Here is a 20,665-nt window from a genome sequence, read left to right on the forward strand (position 1 = left end):
CCTCAGGGTGAGAGCTAATGATCAGTAGAAGGTAACCAGGCAAAGAAATGGAGAGTATGCCAAGCAGCAAAGAGGGCATATGCAAAGGCCCTGAAGCAGAAGAGTTTATTTCAGTAGTGGAACTAAAAGAAAATGAGTATTCCTGGAATATACTGAACAACCGAAGAGAATGGAGAAAAATGGGCTTGGACAAGTAGACAGAGTCTCACAGACCTGTGAGGGATTTTGTATCATCCTAGGTCCAATAAAAAGCAATTGAAGACTGTTTTTATGAGTAAAGAGGGGCACGATCCTATTTGCATTTTAAATTTCTCTGGCTGCTATTGGACCATGGACTGGAGGATGGGAAGAGACCAGTTTGGAGGTCATTGCAGGAGTCTCAAATGGCTGGGATGATGCGTGGACTAGCAGTGGTAGTGAAGTTGGAAGAGAGAAAATGTGCCTGCGGCATACCGTGCAAGTAGGTTAAAGGGCCTGGTGGTGGACTGGATGAAGACGGAGGCATTACATACCTCATCAGAGGCTTTCCTTAAATCAGTGCTCAACTCCTTCCCACTTCTGTGTCTGATGGGCAACAGTCCTTTTCAGAGTTAATATCAGTGTAAATATGTCATGATACTCGAGTGTTTCAAGTTGTATATCCTGGGATGTTGTCACTCTGCTGGAGAACATGTACATTTAGAAGAGAACTGAGAATTCTCTCATGACAAATAGAATCTGACCAAGCATCTTGATGTAATACTTTCACTTTTATAAGACAAAATAAAAAGAATTATCTTTAAAAACAAAATAGTATATATATTATATTATAGATATTATTAACCACTTACTTATTAAAATACGAACAATTCATAATGTTTTACAAATTAAATAGCATGACTCCAACACAAAAAATCAGTAATTAAACCCAATATTAATGGTTAGAGTTTTGAGAACTCATGTTCCAAAACATATTTTCTGCACATGTTCTAGCTGCAGATCATTTATTTTAGGTAATCAGTTTTGGAACCGGCTTCTTCTATAGACTGCTGTTAAAGTTATTCTTCACAAGGTGTAGCCTTATTTTCCTCAATATCTTTCTGCTCACACATATGGGCAAAAAAACACTTTCCAATGGCCACACTGGAAGTCTTTATGTCAGTATATGGAACTGCGTGTCTGAGTTTGGAGTTGATTAGCCAGAATTCATACAAAGAAGAGAGGCCAAAAAAGTGAGGGTGTTTTAAACCTTTCAACAACAATAACAGATGAGAGAATGGGGCATGTTGAGCTTGGAGAAGAAAGACTAAGGATGACTACCTTAACTACTTTAACACATATTAGAAAGCCTGCATTGTAGAATTGAATTTACTTTTTGTGGCCACTAGGGGCAAAATAGGGTCCAATGGATGAAGGGCAAGGGGAAGCAAATTTTTGCTCAATGTAAGGAAAGCCTTTCCCAACACAACCGTTCAAAAATCAAACAGGTTATGGTGACTCACTGTCATAAATGGGACCCCTAGAGACTAAATGACCATTTTACATTAATGTTTTGTAAAGTCTGATCAATCAGAAAGGCATTTGGCTAAAGATTCTAAAGTCTCCTATTTCTAAGATTCACCATGTAATGGTTGTCTCCAGCATCCATTCTTCTTAAAGATAATTCTAACAGTCATAAATTCCCATTTGGTGACTTATGTAGTTCACTGGTATCACATTGCAAGTGTGTGGAGGGGTTTGAAACTAGGCTAAGTAATGAGTGCATTCCATTTCTCGGGCCATAGTGATTGGGTTAGGGGTGACCATGTGACTTAATCCAGTCGGATTTCTTAGGAATGCAATTAATTAAAAAAATGAACTTAGGCATTTTTTTTTTTTAAAGGCACGCTGGGACAGACATGCTTTACTCCCACCATAGGAAATACAGATAGGGAAGCCTGTAATAACTGGTAGACAGCTTAGGGCCACACAGGAATGAGGTGAACAAAGAAACCAAGCAAAGAACTGAAGACAGAAAGACCTGGACCTGTCATGTCATGGACACCAGCAGTTCAAGCCATGACTAAAGCCAGTTCTTCCAGTGGACTTTCAATCACATGAGCCGGTGAAGTCTCTTCCTGGTTTAAACGGGAAGTGTGCTTTCTACACATGCAAACAGAAGATTCCTAACTCTGATTGTTATCTAAGTATGTGTAAAGTAACCTATTCTCAGAAATAAAGTGAAAAAGAAACCAGCTACATTTTGCATTCAGAGATCCACTTAGCAACCAAGAAATTTCTCTAATACTGATCCCTGAATCATAAAAATCTCCATTTGTGTCAAAAACTGGTCTCAGTACCATTAGTATCTCTTTCAGAATAAACCACGTTAACCAGCATTTCAACTAAAAATTTGCTAAGCAGTTGTACATAAAACTTTTCATTCCACATGTATAAACTTAAATTTTCTTCCCCCACACATGGCTACTGTCAATTAAAAAAAAGAAAGCAGTTACAATTAATTTATAAATCCTACAGTGTTAATGACTGTGAGTTTACTATACTAAATGCTTAAATAATGTCTTAATTTGCTTAAAGTTTTGGTCACTTCTCAACACCAAAGTTATAATAACCATAAACTATTTTGAATGCTGTTTCTCAGTATTTCATATTTTGATTCTATAGGATGGTTTTTGAGCCACATCAGCAGATTATCCTCAACTAGGTTCAAATTTTACCAACCTTTACTTATCTACGTCTGTATGTAAATTTCAAAATAAAGTGAAAAATATAGGTTTATACTGCAACCAAATATTAGCATCAATCTTGCCTGCTGGCTTATGTCCCATTACTGTGTTGAGACATTGATATTTTTTTTTTCAGTCCTCAGAGAGACCCCAGATCAGTAGTCTCCGGCCAGAAGCAGCTTGTCTGTTTACCCAAAATGCAATAGGAATATTTTCATTTCCTCTGTGTGGCACTGCAACAAAAATTCTAGGATATGCTACCCTAAGTAACACTAGTAAAGGCTCTACCATGTTCCTCTTTTATTGACTCTCATAGATTATAGTTTCAGTAACCTATGATAAACATTGTCTTGCCAGAACATTACTAAAGGAAAGTAAGACTCTCCTTTTAGTTGAACTCAAAGAATTCAAGAAAATTCAAACCTTATTTTATTTTTCAGTGTCAAGATAAAGTTTTTTCACTTGTTTTTTTCCCTTAAAAATTACTTTTATGTCCCTTTACTCAGTTTTCCTTTTAGAAAAATGGATTTTAGCAAGTTCTGGTTTAAAAATAAAGTTGTGGATTTTCAGGGTGGAACATGTTATGGTACATTTCTTCATACTATTGCTGTTCACAGACAAGATTCCTATAGCCAGACACAGAGAAATGTGAAATGTTGCAGACCGCCCAAAGGGGTTCTTGGAAAATTTGTAAGAAACACTCTAGAAAGATGGGTTCTTGTTCCGGTATGATAATGCCTATGAACTGTCAAGCACGTCTCTCTCATTTTTATTAACAATAGTTATTTAATATTTCTGGTTCAAAAAAAAAAGAAGTTCTTACCTTTCAACTCAATGTTCACAGAGAAAACATCATTTTGTGGCGAATACTAACCTTAAATAGTTTCAACGCCCACTTCCCATGAAGGTTTCTTATTTAACCAGGATAAAATAATTAATTATGTATAGTGCATGCAATCTAGGTATTGTTAGCTACAGTAAGCAAGAATCATTCAAGGGAATTTAAAATTTACAATTAGCAGGAGATACATTACTTGAAAATGCTCACTGTCACAGGATAAAATATTTTATTTTTTTAATAATAACCCATCACATACAAACAAGTATATTTACAAGCTCAAAACTCTTGCCTCTACATTTTTGACAGCAAGGATGGGAAGCTTTTCAGAGCACTTTTCCTAAACCGGAATCTTCTTTTAATCCCACTCTAAATGCTGCCTTATCCCCTGTGTGGTCAGTGCTGCCCCAATCTCAGGATACAGGTATGTCAAAGAAAACACTCTCATCTATTTTCGAACATTCTGCGATCTTTGAAGTGAAAACTCATAAATAGTTGGAAGCAAGTCTGCCTGGAAACCATTTTGGTCAGAAAAAAGATAGCCCGCTGAGGGAAAAGATTACAAGGTTGTGGATAACCACGAAATCAAATGATTTATAGCACCTGGCACACTGCTTATGCTTCACCGTGCTAGATTCACACCCTCCAAAATGGGTAATAGAAACGGCGTATTTTTCAAACATGTAGACATTTTTAGCAGTGTTTAATTAAAGGTGGGTAAAAAGCCCTGTCACTGAATAAAGTCAAATTAATGACTGACATAGTAAAGGGTTTTCACCCCCAAAAATAAATATTTGCTGATTTTTAAAATTATGTGTAAAAATGGCCCAAAAATTAGGCATTCCATAAAAGCCTAAGACATGCATTGGCAATCCCAACCAGAGATTCAGTGAGCCACAGGAATGGAAAGAGATGCACTGTATAAAGGTGCATAGTAATAAACTGGGTACAGAGTTGGTTCCAGAGAATCTGTGATCCCACTGACTTGCTTACATAACTTTCTATGCCTCACTTATCACAGGCTATTTCTGGTCTATGCAGCAGAGCTAGATCCTTGTAGATTAGGTCACAGAGAAAAGGTGTGATACGGATTCGTTTCATATAGAATTTTTTTCCCTTCCAGGGGGAGTCAAACTTCGTGGGAATATAGCATAGATGTATATAATTTTTCACAATGGAGCCTACCAATTTGTAAATGTCCAATAAATATTAAAAATAAGAAAAGCTTAATGACCCTGGATACAGGGGTATTAAATGTGCTCACAAACTGAAATGTCATCTATGAAATAGTTTAATATCATGGTTAGAGCTCAAGTAGTAGTCAGAAGACCTATATTCCCATCCCAGCTCTGCCACTTATGGCTCTGTGAATGCGGACAAGCCAACTCTTTGATGGTCAATTTTCCTTATCTAAGAGTTTCTAATTTCTCAAGTTTATTCTGAGAACACAATAATGTTCTTTCTAAATTGGAAGGCCCTGTAAGGTGTTAGATCTACCCTTTTGAAAATCTGCATAAGATGTGATAGTATTTTCATATCTTAGTTAATACAACAAAATAACACTCACTTTAGCCCTTAATTTAACTCAGTAAATATTCATTTGAGTCATCATCATGGGTAAAAAATTTACAAGTCAGATACTTTTCTGCTGTCAAGGTAGTCATAATCTAATGAAGATGAGAAACCCAAATACAACCACTCATTTCATGGCAAATGTTTATTAAATTCTTATTAGATGACAGGTGCTATTCTAGGTCCTTTGCTACCTATATGAAAAGGTCCTATATCATGACTTCAAGGAGCTTGTGTTCTAATGAAAAAGAGTTGTTTGTTTGTTTGTTTTTAAAGCTGCAAACCATGCTCATACAATACATAATAAATGTGCATACAGAAGTATGCACAATATAGTTTAAGAGTAGGGATGGGAAGGAAGCAATGTAAGTTCTAAAGTAAGGTAACCAGAACAACAGATGCAAAAGACCAGGACCGAATTTATTTTAAAATTCTAGCTACATGATCTTTTCCAAGTTACTTGTTTTATTACTTTCTGGATATGTAAAATTGGAAAACAATAATATTATCTTCCTCGTAGGACATTTGTGTGGATTAAATGAGGCAATACAGATAAAGCTTTAGCCTTGCATTTAATAAATGCTTAATAAATGTTCATTGTTAGCGCTTATATGCCCCTGCCTGAGTACCCAATACAATGTTATACACTTAACACGTTCTCTATAAATTCTTAGTTACAATCTTATAGGGTGATTATGAATGCTAATCTAAAGGATCATCATCATAAACAATGAGTCCAACAATATAATATTAAAGATGTAATTTTTGTTTACTAAATGAATACTATCCCCTTATTTTCTCAGTCCTTTGCCTTTTTCTTCTAAGTGCAGAATGTAGAAAATAAATAAGTCAGAAAGAAAATATATTCATTATGACAAATAAGTTGATGGAGGGTTCTAATTAATGGAATTTGACTTAATCCACATCAATCTAGCTACAAGATACAATAATCACTATCTCTATGTATTTTACAAAGTGCACGTGTACCTTTTGGAGCTTTCCATCGTAGTTAACCTAGTGAAAGATGGTTCAATTGTGTAGGGTCTTGGGAGATCATAGAAGGACTCTATTTGTATAAACAACAACAAAAATGAGGATTAGAAGAAATAATTTGGCTGAGGTGAGGGGTGGGATTCAACTGAAGAAGAAATGAAGTATAAATTATTTTATTAAAAATTAAAAGCTTTAATAGCTTGAGAAAATTTAACGATTTATATATTTTTCTGCATAATTAGCTAAAACAAGATTGAAACCTCTTGATTTTTTAAAACTTTGAGAGGTTATCTGATTTTCTTAAAGGACATTCTGAATCCTTTATGTTGATATAATAATTTAGAGATATAAACAACTCAGATGCTTATGCAAACCTGAAAACATTCATTTAAAGTTTTTAAAAGTCCAAAGAATTGGCCAGTTCCTTATATTTATTGCAAATAAGAAACAGCCACTCAGCTAGCTTTATTTTTGTTTCTGCTCTCCCTTCCTCTTCTTTCCTTTTCTCCTTTGTCTGTCTCCCCCTATCCTTTCCTCCTCCCCTTTCTCTCTTTCTTTCCATTCTGCCTCCTTTCCCTCTTTCCTTTTGCTTTCTTACCTCTTATTTTTCTCAGTATGGCCACAGACCAGGAGATTTCCTAAGTTCTGGCAAAGAAACAGTGAATAAAACAGATATGGTTCCTCCTTCACAGCGCTTACAATCTTCCATTGGAAAACTGTTCATTAATAAGTATATTTATTACAACATTAAGTGCTATAACCAGGCAAGTACAGTATAGGACAAGAACACATTGCTATGGAATGTGGCTTTGTTCACGAACAAGAAACAATTCATTACCCAGGGTTTTTGAAGTTGCTTTACATCTTACTATGTATTAATATATAAGTATACGAATATAAAAATACAACATAGTCAAACCCTGCCTCACAGTATCCCAGGGTAGCTAGGTTTAAGCATTTTGGTTTACTCTAATAAATGGGCTAATCCCCTTCACCAGACATTTAGGAACAAATAAAGGAGGTTTTCTTAAAGCACTTTTTGTAATGATCTGAGACTTTCTGAATAATGTCTAACCTTGCTAAAGAAATGTCACTTTAAACATTTGGATGTTGTTGGAACTAGCCTGGATTCCCAAGTCTCAAAGTATCAGTTATGACCTAATAAGACCTATGCCATCTGTTTTTTTTCTTGCTTGGAGAAGCTTTTTAAAGTTTACTATAGAAGGACATATTTCAAATGTATTTCTTCCCACACAAATTTATATGCAGGTTGGCAAGCTTTCTCAAAGATCAACACTTCTGACTTCATCATAAGAGTTCTTTTTCCTACAGTGTAATCACATAAGACTGTCTTCCAAATGCTTTTTATAAGTTTTGATCCTGAGCAATTAGCTAATAAACCCTTACATGGGCTGATCAGTTCTGCACAAACAAACCTCTTGCCATAAAATATCAACACTTCTTAAAGGGTAACACGTCAAGCATTATGGTCAGTTCTAATTTACTGCGCCTACTTGCCTTCTTGGAGGATGGCGGTACGCCAGGCAGGAATATCTAAGCTTGTTTGAAAGCTCACTCTGGTTGCCTAGCAAACCTCCTGTCATGGGAGCAAGGCAGCCTGGCCTCTGCAGATCTGGAGCACCCTGCAGACACCCTCCTCCCAGGATGTAGTGCAAGAAGCATTCACAAATGCTTTTTTAAAAAGGGAACACTTGGTTCATTTCTGTCATCAATCTATGGGCATACTGAATACAGAACATTATACAGGTGAAAATGGGGGAGAAGCTTAATCGTTCCAGACCAACATAGTCTCCTGACCAATTTCTATGCAATACCAGTACAACATACACAAGCAGAATGCTTTCTTCCCAAGATTGATAGCACAGCTAAAGTATCCAAAAATTCAAATTACACCCATAAAATATATACATAAAACCAATAACAACTACTCGATACCAGAAGCAGCAACAGCCTTCACAAACTTTGCAGTCATCTATGGAACATTAAACATCCATCATTTCCCAATGTTCTGTGACAACTGTAACTCAATCATTTTTAGGAAAGAAAACAAACTCTAGAATAGCCTTATTAAAAGCAACCCTGAGACAGCATGACCACCAGGACATATGATAAAGCAAGTACAAGTTTCTACAAGGGGCATAATACAATACCACGTTAAAGCCACACTACTATGGTAGACAATTAAAACGACATTTTTTGAAAATTCTACTTTTCCGGCCCAGCAGAGAGGGCCAATGTTTTTAAACTGAAGAGACACACTTTGCTTTCCCTTTCCCTATCTTCCTCTCCATTTCTCTCTGTCTCTCCCTCTCTTTCATTCTCCCTCTCCCTGTATCTCTCTCTCTCCCCCAATGCAATTTCAAAAAAGCTCTGGGAAGCAGCATGGTAATGTTGAGAATCAGGGTGCTTGAGTCAACACTTGGCTCAGACACTACCCAGTTGTATAACTAAGTGCAATCCACAATTCACTTTACTTTTGTGGGCTTCATTTTCCTCACATGTAAAAGGACAACACTGGTCAAGGTACTCTTCAGGGTCCTTTCTGGTTCCAACAATTTATGTCTTGTTAATAATATAAAACAAAGAGAATCTCGTAGTCACCACAAGTTAGGAAAATGGGAGTAAATATCTGAACAATGTCAAATTTCATATTTTTTGCAAATGCCCATGGCAGGAGATTCATCTTGCTCCTCTGACCAGCACCTGCTGGGCACATCAGGCAAACTAGTGAGACAGGACCAAGAGGAGTTCATCCACATATGAGACCACAGGTCTTTGTTTTTGGTGAAGTGAAAGGACAAGGAGAAGACTCCAGAGGGAGCAAACGTGATGGAGGACAGCTGGTGTGTCCATAAGTATACCTCAATCTAGGGACAGGGATCGTCTACGCGGGGGCCAAAAGAGGGTGCGCCAATGCTACTGCAGCATCCGCTTGCTTACCCAGGATGCCATGAGGTGGAGAGCATCCTCACTCGTTCTGGAAACATGAGCCCCTGAACCCATGGGGCTCTGCCAGACTTAGGAGAGCTGAGAGACAGAACCCAGCTCCTCTACAGTGAAAAGCATATTTGACAATAATAACAATAATTTACATTTATTACACCTTATACCTTACAGCACTTTACAGTCTTTGTTTTGTTACATCTTTTACTATTGTGACTCTAACTGCCTGTAATTTTTTTTTTGCTTTGACTGCTAGAGACTTTGGGGACTGAGCTGCAGCCTGGCTGTCAGGGTTGCCGTACATAGTCGTACAGGTTTGCCAGCACCATTTAATCAAGGCAGAAAGAAATATTCCTTTAATCACTCTTATTATTCTTTCCTGCTACCTCCAACTGATCATCAAAACCTTTCCACTGCATTACTTAAACGTATCTTAACAACGTCCCATTTTCCTCAGCCGACCACGGCAGCCACAGTTCAGGTCTTCACCATACTCCACGGTTGCCAAGAGCTTTCCAGCACCTCCAGACATGAATTGAAAAGCAAAAGATTTTTTTCTTCTCCATGAGAACCCAAGAATTATGTGAGTAAATTTCACTCTTGCTAATAGCCCCTATCACACACTCACAGGACAGAACCCAAGATCCATATAACAGCTTACAAAGGCTTTCCTGATCTGGCCCCTGCCTACCTCTCCAGTCTACCTCCTATAATCCCCAGCTCTGTTTTCCATCCACACAGATGGAAACACAGCATGCCATGCTATGCCGCCTTGTCACTGAAAATACTGTCCTATCTGCTCCGGTTGCATTTTTCCTCATCTGCCTGGTAAAAAATCTGTTAGCTTCTCCCCTACTGGACTGGACTGTGTACGTTTTGGAGGCAGGACCTGTGCCTATTTTATCTTTGTTTTTCCCAGGACCCAGCAAAAAGCTTGGCAGTTCTTAGACATTTAATTTTGGGTGGGGCTTGCAGACAAAGAGAGAATCTTAGGCAGGCTAGAGCTCAGCACAGAGCCTGCTGTGGGGCTCAGTCCCACATCCTGGGATCATGATCTGAGCCTAAATCAAGAATTGGATGCTCAACTGATTGAGCCACCCAGGCACGCCAGCACTTCTTAGACATTTAAAAAACGTATTGGAATTCTATAACATCAAAGTTGGGAAATCGTCACATGAGCTTTCGGGGCACCAGTTCCCTATCAAGCTACTTGGGCAGAGAATTATAATCACACATCCCATCCTTATTTCTACTCTCTTAAAGTCCATGTTACTACTAACGATCAACTCAGAATTTTCATGGCTTTGTTCCATCCCAAATGGTAGCACCAAAAAGGCAATGATAAATTAAAAGATTTTATATTTTTCATTAGTCATGCCACAAGACCCTCTTCTGCCAATTCTCAATCAGAAAGAATGGGCAAAGATTTCCTGCAGACCTGGATAGTCCTGGAGTAAGGGTGTACTTGTACCAGAAGGGATTGACTTTGATATATGGCTCTAATTTTGCACGATCTGTTGGTCCTTAATGCACCAGGGAATGCTAAACACCCACACAAAGCCACTGGGTACTATCTCTCACATTTGTATCTTTGATTTACTGACAGATGTGTAAAATCTATCTAGTATCTAGACAGCTCCTGTCAACTACAGGTGTACTGAAACACAAACAACATAGAAGTGCAAATTATTCCAGCTGAGATCAGCATTAATTGAAACGTAGTATAACAATCCCCTTAAGACTTTCTGGAAAAATTTGTTGCCACATGGACTCAGTTTTGTTGTTGTTTTAGTACACCATGTTGAGATGTCTGTCCTTTCCTCATGCAAGGATTTGTCCACAGGGAAAGGTTCAGGAAGCTAAGGAGAAGCAACTGAATAATGGAAGAGCACAAAGGTTATAGTGATATTAACAGCCAGAATCCTCTCCAGTAGGCTGAAATCTGCAGGAATTTCCTCAGCTGCACTCAACAGTTACCATCTGCACCTTGGAAGGGATGACATGAGTCAGTATTTGTACTTAGAGCTAGGAAGCAACCTTCAAGGTCAATATTTGGGTTCTGAGACTACACTACATGTGAAATTTAGCTAACACATCTCTGAAGCAGCCACCATACTATATGTATGGCAGAGAAAACTTTTTTCCCCAAAATATATACAAGGAACCTGGATATCACAGTTCCTTTATTTTATAGATATATAGATATAGATGTAGATATAGATATAGTTGTAGATATAGATATAATATATATATTGTTATATATATAATATTATATATATTGTTATATATAATATAGATATAGATATAATTATAGATACAGTTATAGATACAGTTATAGATACAGTTATATATAATATTATATATATTGTTATATATATAATATTATATATATTGTTATATATAATATTATATATAATAATAATTGTATATATATACATTTTGTATATATATATACATATATATATACCATATATATATATATATAATTGTATATATATAATATATATATCTCCAGGGAGTTTCTTGTTTTATTTAAAAGATTTACTCTGTGCTATTATTAGCACAGGTATACAATTAAAGATATATGCATAGATGAGGCCAGCCAATCCAAATATGGCTAAACTACACTATGTGGATGATACTTCTAGTTAAACAAACACACACACACACACACACACACACACACACACACAACACCTTATTTCTTCCTGACAGGCTGAGCTTATTAGTTGTCCGAGATCCCTAAATATACTGTGATTCTTACAGGACATTTTTCCTTGGAATTTTAAAATGTAAGACAACAGTATGTCTCTCTGTCCCATTATAATAGTAGTCTTATATTCATAACTGAAGGAAATTTTAAAATGCCAGGAGTTAATGTACAAGAAAAAGTCTGTTAACCTTCTCTGGTTTCATAAATAAATATGGTATGTGTCTCTTTGTATGAATATGTAGGTCCCCACAGAATATATAGTTTAAAAAATATGTACGTTCCATGAATATGTACATCAAAAAAGAATTAAGAGCAAAGCCTGCTGACCATCCTGTCAGTCAAGTTTGGAGTTTCTATAGGGAATTCTTTAGAGGATAAAATAAGGAGCACCACAAATACAGCATGTTTTTACTTCCAGAAGGATCATTTATAGGTCTTGGAGCAGAAAGCCAATCTTTTTTCTCTAAAACAGAAAGATTTCTTGAGGGAATGAAACAGCTTTGTCTATGAGACAGAGGTATGCCTACTTCAGGCAGTATCTCTAATTAGGATCCAATTATTAGAACTGGTGCCTTTGACAGTAAACAAATCTTCACATGGTTAACTGGAACTACTCAGTGGCTAAAACATTACACTGAAGTACAAAGACACACTTCCCATGTGAGTTTGCCTTTGACCTTCACTCCTTCCTCATTTATTTAACCATTCTATAAGTATATGGTAGACTCCAAGGATGCAAGATGAATAGGATATTAGGATATACTCCCCACCCTCAAGGTGCTCCCAGGGTACTGAAGGAAAAAGTCAAAGAAACAGATAACTGTGAAACAATGTGTTAAGTGACAAAGATACACAGAGTATTATGAAGACACATGGATGAGGTCATTAATTCAGGGTCAATACAGGCTACATTAGAGAGGTGACAGAAGTTAGCCAGGTGGAGGAGAGAACTGCATATTGAGGGAGAAGCAAGAATGAAGACAAGATGGCAAAAAAGTGTATTATAAATAAATAAATAAATAAATAAATAAATAAATAAATAAATAAAATCATATGAAAAATAAGTAGAAGCAATTGGTATTTCTGGAGTTCAAAGCTCAAATAGTTAAAAAAAAAAAAAAAAGATAAGGCTGGAGATTTAGAACATCATTAACAAAGGATCTATCTTCCCAAATTGAAGAGCTTTGGCTTTAGCCTGGAAGGGAAGGGTTTTAATCAAGGAAGTGACATGGGCCATATGTGTTTTAGATACATCAGCCTGGCAGTTGTGTAGAGGGAAGATTTTTTTTAAGTTTATTTATTTATTTGAGGGGGACAGGGGCAGAGAGAAAGGGAGAGACACAGAGAATCCCAAACAGGCTCCACACTGTCAGCACAGAGCCTCACGTGGGGCTTGATCTCACGACCATGAGATCATGACCTGAGCTGAAATCAAGAGTCACACACTTAACAAACTGAGCCACACAGGCGACACTGTAGAGGACAGGTTTGAAGGTAAGATGTGTGCTAGAAACACAGATGTGGGCATCATAAACATAACGATGATAGTAGAACCTCTGAAATGACATAATCTGCAAGGGAGAGTGTCCAGAGTGAGAAGTCAGGGGGCTAACTGTGAAGCCCTAGAAAAACCCAACATTTAAAGACTAGGTAAGAAACTAGGTGGATGTTAATAACAATCTTCCCTGGCCAGAAGAGCTTATTCTTGATCAGGCCATTTTGCCCACATTCTGCCTGGTTATTTCATGATTAGACTGGTGTCCAGAAAAGAAATGGTTTCATATGTGTACTGTGAAAATGTTCATTTGATTGAAGATTTATTGCACCCGCAGCAAAACTGTTTCAGTATGCAATCTAAATAAAGTCGGAATATGAAATACATATTTCTTATTATATCACACTAATACTACAAGGAGGTTTTTTGATGCTTAAATTACTTCTCAGTTTTAAGAGAGAATGCCTAAGGAAGTGATTGCTTTTCCTTTTGTCCATGGTGGATTATTTTATTCTTAGAGTCCACGGTCCAAGACAGAACAAATACCTGGTGGTGTGCCCACTGTAGGTGCCAAGTATTGCTATATCTACTTTAATATGTGTGAAGCTGGATTACTTAGATAAAAGTTGTTTTTCATGATGTGGGTGATCTCACCCACTCCAGTGACTTCAACCACCAGCTGTACACAGATGAATTCCAAGTCCTTCCCTTTCTCCTGAGCTCTGGATTCTTATGCACAAATATTGACAAGGCACTGTGGATGGCTTCCAGGAACCTCACATTTCAAATGCATGAAAGTAAACTCGTTATCTTTCTTGTATACCTGTTCCTTCTCCTACAGTTATGGTCTCCAAGAATGATGCTAAAATTTGCTCAATTACCTAAGTCATCTCAGATTCCTTTCTCCTTCACTACATTCTACATTCCTTCAACCACATTATCTTACAAAATTAATGATTTTGATCAGTGATATCCATCTCCTCTTTTCTACTCCTCATCTCCTGTCCCCTACTAACTAGGACAATAATCTTACACTGCTCACCCAGCCTTCAGTCTCTCACCCAACCTGTCCTCTCTCCATGGGTCAATCATATTATTCTTTAAATGCATAAAATATTTCTAATGGGATTCCCATTGCCTTTAGGGGCCACGAGTCCCTCCATGATGTGCCTTCTGCCTAATTCCCCAGCTATATGCTTTGTCTGCTGAACTTCACCCTCAGCCTGTGCCACAGAGTTAGTTACACACCAAAGCCCTGGTTGTAGCCAGCTCTTGCAGTCAGAGGCTCTTTACAGGCCATGCTGGTTTACTGCCTCAAGCCTGTTTCTAGAATACTTTCTGTAATCCTTCTCCATCCTCATAGACATCTTGTATTTCAAGCTGAAGCTTGTGTATTCCATCTTCTAATGTTCTGATCATCTATCTCCCTTCCTGCCTCCACTGTTCTCTATACCCTCTTCTACAATAACACTTGCAAATCTTATTACACTGATTGCATCCCATATGTGACTCCCACTACTGTAGTGCAAGCTTTTTCAAGAAATGAACCTTATAATACTCATCTTTGTGTTCCTGGGACCTAGTTTGATTCATGGTGACCCCGTAATTGATGTTTATTGACATCAAAACACATCAAAACAGCTTTAAAATTGATATTTAAATGAGTGCATTTTTCTTCTCTAATTGAATCGCTTTGGTATATAAAAATATACAAACTATGAGGGGGAAATGGCTAAGTATGGTGATTGCGAAGAGATTTTTGGCTCAAAGTCCAACCTTAATCAATTGCAAATGGCTGGTAGAGTACAAGCTTGAGGAACACAGAGGGTCCAATCAAGGCACTGAAGAATGAGTACAATGATTAGTACTTTCTGTCATGGTTGTGCCTTATATTTGCTCTTCTTCACTTAATGCAAGTGTCCAATAAGCAAGCCTTTTTGAATAAGTATTCAGGAAATATTTTTAAAGATCTCACTTTGTGCACAAGGGTAAGGGAGTGTCTGCATTCTAAGAGTACACAGCACATTGGAAGCACTGTGCTAAAACTGGCTAATTGATACTAATGTTTGATACTGCTATATTAAGTGTATATTTAACTTTATAATAGCCTTAATTTTAGCCAATGAAGTCTGATTGGTACAATTATTTTTTAAAATGTAATTTGATGGACTAGGAAATCTAAAATAGTCATTGCATTACCTCTAAAATACTTGAGTAAGAATTAAGTTATCATTACCTAATATAACTGTATGTGTCATGCCTTTTGTCAAATACAAAAACTAGGTATTGAGTTAAAAAGGCAAAAGAAAATGTTATTCCAATGTTTAGATTAAGTCATTTTTAAAATAGGAACAACTTATTTTATCTACAAAGTAGATTTAAGAATATACAATCTTAAAAATTTCCTTTTAAAAATTACTCTCTTGTTCCACATAGTCTTACGAGGGTCTATTTCATTATAATTTTATCTGAACTCTATATGCTGTAGTGCAGCTCTACAAATGAGTCATAGGATAACTATTCCCAGTTTGTAGCCAATTCTCCAGAGAAGCAAAGGAAAAAAGAAACAACTGCCTTTTAAGGAAATCAAACCTGTTTCTAGAGATAAACCTCTTTCTGTTTCTGTTTGAACATAGTCTCAACAACTGAAAACGAGAATACTACAAAATACATGACCTATCGGATGAGCCACCCAGCCAAATACATCTGTAGGTTTGTTTAATGCTTTTCCTATACCATACTCTATTATATAAACACATTACATAAATATATGCACCTGGCTATATGTAAAATGGTAAAATAAAAGGATGGCTTTGTTTCTGTAAACATTGAAGCATCTGATTGCAGTTTGGAATTATTTATTTTGGCTACTTTGTTAAAGAAGTTTGGTTTTTTTTTTTTAAGCGAAAAAAGAGAACCTGCAGTTTCTAGGAAATTTATAAAGGAATTGGTTTTGCAAAGAGTTTGCATAGAAAGCTAAATGGGAAAGATTATTAAAAGAAGGGTCATGTAGCAGGCACCATTCAACTAACCTCTTCTTTGACTCAACAATTTGATGGGAAAACTGTCACTTCAGTTTGAACTTCTCTGTAACTCTTCTCATTCTCTGAATTTGAAATTAGAGAATATAAAATTTTAGTACATGGTGGCTGGATATTTACCTATGTTTCCAAAATTTTGTAATCATTTTCTTCTCCTTACACTGTATCAAAATGTTTCTAACACTAATCTTTTTTGTCAGTGTCTTAGAATGATCTAGAAAGTGACTCCTGACATAAGGAAATTCTTCTTTTAAAAGCACAAGTAATTAATGTTTATTCAGTAACACAAAATCATTCTTACAGATTGAAATATTTTATTAGTGTTGCTGCCTAGAAGTCATATATAATATGAGACACTCATCTACATATATGCACACATATCTACGTAGTATAAAAATAGGTTTTGCTTTTGACTAAATTCTTTCTTTCTACTCTCAACTGAGCAACAAAACTATACCTGAAAAGAATTCAAAAATTAAAACACTTGATTCCCATCTGCTAAGTCAAAACATCCTGATACCATTATTCAGTCAGGGAATTGCAATGATAGAATTCTCTGAATCTAAGGGGGTATTTTGTTTGTTTGTTTTTTAATTTTTTTTAATATTTATTTTTGAGAGACAGAAGGAGAGAGAGAGAGAGAGAGGGAGAGAGAGAGAGAGAGAGAGAGAATGAGCAGGGTAGGGGAGGAAAGAGAGGGAGACACAGAATCTGAAGCAGGCTCCAGGCTCTGAGCTGTCAGCACACAGCCCAACACAGGGCTTGAAGTCATGAGCTGTGAGATCATGACCTGAGCTGAAGGTGAATGCTTAACCAACTGAGCCACTCAGGCACCCCTTTTTTGTCTGTTTTTAACCAAATTACTTTCAACCTCCAAGATGACTGAAACAAAAAATTTTTAAGCAACCAAAATGCTCTGTAATCTAAAGAACAGCATTATCTAAGAGAAATAAAAAGTTTATTTAAAAACATATCCAGTAAAACATCTCAGGGAAAAAAAGTTCTAAAGTAATAGTTTAAAAACTAAGATCTTATAGAAAATATAAATGCATATTTCTTAGAGCATGGCATACATAAAAGATTTCTTTAACAAGACCCAAAAACATTAAGTATAAAAGAAAAATATTTACGTTTATGTTTGATTATATTAAAATTTCTATTCATCAACAGAAACCTTAAATAACATGAAAAGACAGGTTGTAAAATTGGAGGTCATTCACTGTGCATACAACTGACAAGATTTCATATAAAGGAAATGTAAAGTACTTATACCAGTCAATATGAAGAACACAAATAACCTAATAAAAAATATCCTAAAGATACTAATAGGCAATTCACAGAAGAGAAAACACAAATAGCCAGTAAACGTATGAAGAGATATTCAACTTGCATGATGGTCAAAGAAATACAAATGAACACCATAACAAGATACCATTTTACAACCAGAAGAATGACAAAATTAAAAACTCTGAACATAGCAAGTGTTGGAAAAAATGTATAGCCACAAGATATCTTATACATTACTGATAAATTGTAAACTCATGCATTGTTTGAAAAAGAATTTGGCATTTTCTAAACCTGATCTTTCACAAATATGACCCAGCAATTCCACTTCTGGATATACAACTAAAAAAAAACAAAAAAACCCTGGCCCATGTGCAACAGAGATACATTCTATTAGTACTATTCACAGTAGCAAAAACCTGAAGCAACCCACATGCCCATTGACAAAACAAAATGGTGAGTAAATTATGGCTTATTAACACAATGGAATTCTGCAAAACCAATGAATCAGAATTGCAGCCATACACATATATCCTACTGACAATACCTTAAGTGAGAAAAAAAAGTCTCCAAAGACTACATAAAACATACCTTTTTTTAAAGTTAAAAACAACAAAAATTAAAATACCTACTTCTTAAGTATGCATAAATATTCCATAAAAACAAAGGTAAGTAATGATGAATACATATTTCAAGATGATGACCATCTCAGGTGGGGAGAGGTAGAGTGATTTATGGAGGGGGGCATAATGTTAGATGTAGGCCATTTTTTTAGTTTTTGTTTCGAGAGTTGGGGTCGTCTGTGCTTATGATATTATTAAAAATAACTTAAGAAATATGCTATGAACTGAGGAGTATAATTATTCCAATTCTGGGCTCATGTTGTCCGAAGTATTAAAAAAGTTTAATTTAAATGAATGAATGAATGAATAAATAAATAAATTAATTAATTCCACAGTCCACGACTCAAATGCTTTAGCAAGCTTTCAGATAATGATCTTATTCGTTTTTCTTTTCTTTTATAGGACTTTTTAACATTTAATATTTCTCATTATATAAAAAACACTTCCAACTATCAAAATGAAATATATAAAATACCAACACATTTAGCGCTAAGTTCAATGGATTTAATCCTTCCCAACTCCTCTGATTTTGCTGTAAGAGTAACTGCTTTTTCTTACTTACACTCTTTTTCTGTCTTTCTCTTTCCAGAAAAAACACTGTCCTGGACCATCTTCTCCTTCAAATAGATGTAATCTTTACTCCTCCTGTCTTCTCACCAGTCATATCTTATTTGCTATCCTTCCTTCACTGCTAATTTTAAACACAGCTGTCTATGCACATGCTTTCCATGTGCTCTCCTCTGGTTCCCATCCACTTCCCAGCCACCTTCAACATGACTTCAGTCTCTATCATTACAGAGAGAAACAATCACCAACAACCTCCCAGGTATGTATGGTATGGTCTTACAGTCTTCTTCCTTTGTAACTGATAACCCATTCTTTGAAATATTCTCCTTTCTTAACTTATCAGAAATGCTTGTGTTCTAGCTCTCCAGTGACCTCCTTTAACTTCTTTCATTGTCTCCTCTTTCTCTGTCCATACTTTATATATTGGTCTTTTCACAGTTCCATCCTTTGTTCTCTGCTTGTTGCTTCATCCATTTCAACTAGTAACCCTACATTTCCTCTAGCACTGGCCACTCTCCTGAGCCCAAATTGACTCTCTTAGCTCTTTGTTATATAGTTTCTTCTGGGTGTCCCACAGATAACTCAACTTCAATTTATTCAAATTAAATTGATTTTCTTTTCCTCATAACTGCTCCTCATAAATGTTTCCTCATAACTTTTCCTCCTACACATTTCAATAAATGCCACATCCATCCTCCAAATTATTGCCCACTATTCCTGCCATCCACATCCTGTATCTTTCTAATTTGTCTGCTTCTTCTTTTCCAGCCCAGTGCTATAGTCTAGTCTAGTTTCATTATCTGTCACTGGAGTATTATAAACTCTGCCTAGCTGTTCTCTATCCTCCAAGCTCCACCCTTCAAGCCATCTCCATGCTGCCATTAGGTCATCTTTCTGAGCACACAGGAGATCTTGTGATGCCCCTGTTTAAAAATCTTTTTTTTTTTTAATTTTTTTTTAACGTTTATTTATTTTTGAGACAGAGAGAGACAGAGCATGAATGGGGGAGGGTCAGAGAGAGGGAGACACAGAATCTGAAACAGGCTCCGGGCTCTGAGCTGTCAGCACAGGGGCCCGATGCGGGGCTCGAACTCACGGACCGCGAGATCGTGACCTGAGCCGAAGTCGGCGCTCAACCGACTGAGCCACCCAGGTGCCCCTAAAAATCTTTAATATGAATTTGAGAGGAAGACTTTGTGGCAAATAAGATGATGAGTTGAAAGGAAGAAGACAGTGACTTTTAATCTCTTGTTCTTCTCAACTTCTCAGACAATAAATTTAAGAGATTCTAAATTTAGTCTCTTTTAACTCTTTCCATGGTGGTGAGCTGGGAAGATTTTCATTACAATCTTTCTCATGAAGAGTTTCCTATTGACTGTGACAACTAGACTTCATGCACACTATGGAAAATGAGTGTAGATTTTTTTGAATGTTATCACAGGAACATGCCAACAAGCCTTTATGCATGTACAAAGAAAACAAAACAATAAAGGAAAGAAGGCTCAGGTATCAAAGAGGAACATTCTGAATCCGATCTGATTGCATTCTGTATTATATATAATTCACAAAGATTTATCGAATACTCATAAAAGACATCACCATACCACCAGAAATGAACAATGTCTCAGTTCTGGTTTCTGCAGCTGCTTATCATTCACCAAACATGCCTTATTCTTACCAGCTCTTGTGTCCTTGTTCAATGGACTCCAGGGTCCCTAGGCCTGGAATGGCTTTGTCCAATTCAGGGTCTAGTTTGAATAGTGATTCCACTGTAGTGCTCCATGATGCTACCATACAGAATTGGGTTATTCATGATTTTTATTTTATATTATACATATTTATCCTTAAAGCCTGGGTATCTTGTATAATA

At 36.4% G+C, this 20,665-nt stretch overlaps 1 protein-coding gene across 4 annotated transcripts in view; it reads right to left on the reverse strand.

Annotated features, from left to right (window-relative positions):
- Positions 1-20,665, reverse strand: part of SYNPO2 (synaptopodin 2) — a 207,678-nt gene that overhangs the window by 123,201 nt on the left and 63,812 nt on the right. The window contains exon 2 of one of the 4 annotated variants that reach the window (XM_042935627.1): positions 16,313-16,386. The exons of the other annotated variants lie outside the window; for them this stretch is intronic. The gene's annotated coding sequence lies outside the window, so the exon portion shown is untranslated. The remainder of the gene's footprint in view (positions 1-16,312; positions 16,387-20,665) is intronic. 4 annotated transcript variants of the gene reach the window in all.

Source organism: Panthera leo, chromosome B1 (genome assembly GCF_018350215.1).
Source record: "Panthera leo isolate Ple1 chromosome B1, P.leo_Ple1_pat1.1, whole genome shotgun sequence".
NCBI classification, from domain to species: Eukaryota; Metazoa; Chordata; class Mammalia; order Carnivora; family Felidae; genus Panthera; species Panthera leo.